The sequence below is a fragment of the Columba livia genome, chromosome 5 (genome assembly GCF_036013475.1).
Source record: "Columba livia isolate bColLiv1 breed racing homer chromosome 5, bColLiv1.pat.W.v2, whole genome shotgun sequence".
Classification (NCBI taxonomy): domain Eukaryota; kingdom Metazoa; phylum Chordata; class Aves; order Columbiformes; family Columbidae; genus Columba; species Columba livia.
This window is the reverse complement of record NC_088606.1, coordinates 3,103,326-3,107,928: the sequence shown is the minus strand read 5'-3', so window position 1 is coordinate 3,107,928 and position 4,603 is coordinate 3,103,326.

The following is a 4,603-nucleotide window of genomic DNA, read 5'->3' as shown; positions in this document are numbered from 1 at the left end:
CGCTGCCCTCATTTGCATGTGGGGAAGTAGGTGCAGAGTCAAAGGCACCAATTTTCCAGATATTTAACTGTGTTTTAGCGCTCTGTTTGTTCAAAGCACAGCTCACTATGGCTTCAGTTGTAGCTTGAGAGCTCAAGGCATCTCCACATCAGGTCCAGTGGGTGTTGTAGTGAACCTCACAAAATAAATCACTGCTAATCACTAACCGCATGGGAAAATGTGGGATGAGAAACTTGCCCATCATTCCTCCTCCTGTTTTGATTGCCTTGCCAGGGCACACCGGGCGATGAAACATTGAAAAGGTTTTGCTTTCTTCTTCTTTTGCGTTGCTCAGTGAGATATGGGAGGAAAATGATATTCTACAGATAAAGATACATCATGACTGTGTTTAAAAAACAAACAAAAAACACCCAAAAAACCACCCAACGCACAACATCAAATACAAGCAACCACTTTGGAAAGTACCCTCAAAAAGCGACTTAAGAGATTACAAAACCAGCCAAACAAAGCCAGTTGGATTTGTAACATGCAGAATTATTATCGCAACTGAGGGGACACTCGTGGCTTTCAGCGCTCCTGATTCCTTTTCGATGTAAGCAACGATCGATGCCAGTTGTGTATCAAAGGCTGGACCATCTCCCCTCTTGTCCCTTCACTCTGAGCCACCTCATCTTGCTCTGCTCCCTTCTGGATCTGCTTCTTATCATTTCAGGACATCAAGTGCTGTCCCTGTGTTTATCCAGCATTGAGCCGGAGAATTCAGCTTGTTGCTGACTCAATCACAATTTGGGCTCATCACCTCATACCTGAAAGAATTTATCTTCCTACAAGCCTTGTGCAAGTCGCTTCTAAGGAGAACTTGTCAGAAAAGGTGGAAAAATTTAATCGCACCTTCCTAAACTGAATCTTTATGTTCCTGCTCTAATCAATGGAGAAGGACAACCAGTTCCAGAGGATGCTGCATCCCATCCTGGTCCAAACACCTCAGACAAAATACGTGACATTTTTCCACGTAATTGCTAAGCTGCATCGAAAAGGACTTTCCTTCCCTGATTTTTTTTGAATGTCTGTGGGCTTTTCTATAAACAACGTCTTACAACAAGTTCCTTGCATTAAGATGAATATTGTGAAAGGAAATTTATGTTGTTACTTTAAAACCTCTCACTTCGACCACCTGTTAGTGCCCTTTACTCTCTTCGTTATGAGATGCAATAACTGCTCCCTTAAATGTTTTCCATGCTACTGCTGCTTTTACAAAACTCCATCATATTCTCTCCCTGTTAATCTCTGTTCCAGGCTGGAGTGGCTTCTTTATTTCACATTCCACGTCTTTGGCCATCTCTGATGTCCTTCACTTTGTCTTTCTCTGGTCCTGCCTGTCCTTTTTGAGATGAGGGACCAGCTCTGCACACAATGTAACTGCAGACACACTGCAGGAAAGGCCAAGGAATAGTTTCTGATTTGTTATTTATTCCCACCTATTAGTCCCTCCCGTGCTGTTTTCCTTTTTGAGCACCACTGAGGCTGGAAGTGTTTTCAAAGATATTCCCACAGTTTGAAGATACCTCTTTTCTGGATGGTAGCAGCTAACTTAAAGCTTGATTTGTAACAACACCTTCCTCCCTATTTACTACCTTCGAATGTCATCTAACATTTTACCACCTCATTAGAGCCTGTATTTTCCACTTGCATTTTTACCACCCTGAAGAGAAGGAGCCTTGACGACAGCCTTGAACAGATGCCCACCTTTTAGGATCATATCCTAATAGGCACTTGAAGGAAGATCAAACAGAAAACTTCCCAAACAAAGAGAGCAACACAATAATTTCCGCCGCTTGTGACTCAGGGGAAACCTCCGGCTGTCAGTGTGACTTTAGGCCAAATTTCAACTCCTTTTGCCTCAGGCTTCCTCGGCTGTAAAATAAAGACGTGTTTATAGTGCATGGCAAAGGCCAGAAATCTTCCCCAGCCATTTCCACCTACATCCTCCCAGGCTGCCAGAGCTCGTGGATGTTTCAGCTTGATACCCTGAGATTTCTCCTGATGGGCAATACCCGATTGTGCAAATAGACTCTCACCATAGAAAAAAATAATCTTTATATAAATCCTCAGTTTATAAACTCCCTTAAAAGTTTATTCTCCCTTATAAGTAGCTTGGTAGGTCTGCAGATCCTTTTGGGTGGCTTGAAATACGGCATAGCAAAGGTTAATTCAGCTTTGCTTGTAGGCAAATAGTCCCTCCAGCCTGATCCTAAATGTGTTTGTCCTGGTTTTGTTAAAAACAAGACCGGTTCTCTTTAACTGATTTTTCTTTCAGCTCAGTTCTTTAGGTGTCTGTACTTTTCTGAGTTTTAGCCTGCATATTTTTCCTAGGGTGCTGCACTCAGTGCTGATCAGAGACCAACAGAATGCTGAAGAAGCTCATGGTTACATTTATTACTTTGGTAGCCAAGAAAGACTGATCAGTTTTCCCCCGTTCCGTTGTGAGAGGGGCGTGTTTGAGGAGGGTGGATGAACAGGTGACTAGAACTGACCAACGCAAGTATTCCATCCCATAATCCTCATACCCCTATACAAGAGGGTGATCACAGGGTCACTCTCTCTTTGCCCATGGCCGGCATCCAGAGAGGCCCCTGTCTGTCTGTCTGTCTGTCTGTATCCACAGCCCTCAGGCCCTGCACCCCGCACCCAGGTTCCGCTTTGCTGTGCAGTCCCGCCCGGGACTTCCGGGGCCTGAGCTGCAGCTGCTGGAGCCGCCAGCCCCGCAGCCCCAGCTCTGCTGCGCAGTGACGCCAACCCCACATCAGCACTGGAGATTGGTTTGGTGTATTTGGTGTACATGTTCTCTGTTTATTACTAGCATTAGTAAAACCCTTTAAAACTTTCCAACCTGAAGTCTAAGTCTCTCTTCCCACCATTATCTTTCCCATCATCTTTCCGATCTAAAGGAAAGGGGTGGCGGGAGGTAAAGGAGATAACAGGGAGCGTCTGTCACGGTTTATTGCCACCTTGCCTTAAACCGTGACAGTGTTACAGGTGGTACAAGTACAAAACATCATTGCTAGCTACCTGTAAAAAAATAAAATAAATCCACATTTCCTCTATAAGCATGTCCTTTTTTTATTATTATTATTTTAAAATCTGGAGCCTTTTCAAGCAATATCCCATCATTTGTGGACCCTTGGTTCATAGCTCAATCCTACACCAAAGAGGCAGACACTCCACCCTACTACATTCGGAACAGTTTTGCTTGGGCTGTTGGAAGGCAGAGATTGCCAGCAGCATGGACAGAGGACAATTTATAGTCATTATACGTTTTCATTTCAGATCTATAAGGAATAAGCAACCTCCTCCAGCAGCCTGGACAGCACAGGGTGATGCTACATGAACAGGGGATGTGGACGCAGGAGGACCACTGGATCTCCGGGCCAGATCCAGTGAGGATCCTTGTCTAGCTGACACTTCAGAAAGGAATGACAGGAAGGAGACAAAAGATTAAGTGATGCATTGTTTAGAAACAGAGTGCTTAGTTTATATTTAACTATTCATTAATAGATATATTGTGAGAAACTAAACAATTATAACTAACTTCATTGATTATTTCCTAGTATAGGAAATTGTATGTTGTATTGTATTGTATGTTGACATTTTCAAAAATTGTAATGCATATGTAATAATTATGTGAATATAAGCAACACAAGAGTGTTGGATAGTCTTGGGAGCACTTATGGAGGATGATCCCCAGAGCTCCCCAGCACTGGCGGTAAAATAATGCCTCTTAACAGTATAATTGATTCTGTTGTTAAGTTTATTTCTTCGTTTCAGTTCATTGCAGCCTGCTGACCAGGATGTGCCCCATGAGCAGCAGATCAACGGCAGCGTAAGGTGATCAAAACCAGGTACATCGGCCTCAAATACCTGACATCCGCAGCCTTGGTGAAGGCAGTACCTGTCTACAAGGAGCAAAGAAGGGGCCTTTGCACTCCATTTCAACCCCGATTTTGTCTGAGTGATCAAAGCGTCCTTGTCACGCCGCAGGCAGGAGCCGCTCTCTGTTTTGTCTGCAGCAGGTGATGCGCAGACAGCAGGGAGAGATGCGAGGCTGTGTTCCTCGCCAGAAAGACGGCATGACAAGAAGAGGGAGGATCACAGGATCACGCCAGAAAATGCCATCGGAGAGCTGTGACACAACCAGCCAGTGTTCTTTGCTACAACCAGCCTGGGAGTCTTTTTTCTGCTCCAGCAGATCCCTGGACTGAGTCTGCAGGGCTGGATCCTCAAAGACTCATCAGTACCTCACTCCTGGCCACGCAAAATCCTGATTGCAGTGTGGAGCTCCGAGGGCCACAACACAGAGCATAGAGAGAGTTGATGCTGAGAGATGGGATGCTCAGAAGCCAGATTTATGATGTGAGGCTGTGCGGAGACTGAGTGAGCTTGGGAAGCGGGACAGACATATTAGTTCAGTGCTTTGCCCTCCCTAATTAGCCTGGTTTCTCAGCTGGCTGCAGGGTCTGCTTAATGCCTTTGCAGTCACTTCAGGTACAGACAAATCAAAGGACTTCCACCGGTCAGAAGAGAAAAGGGAGAGAAGGAGTGGAAT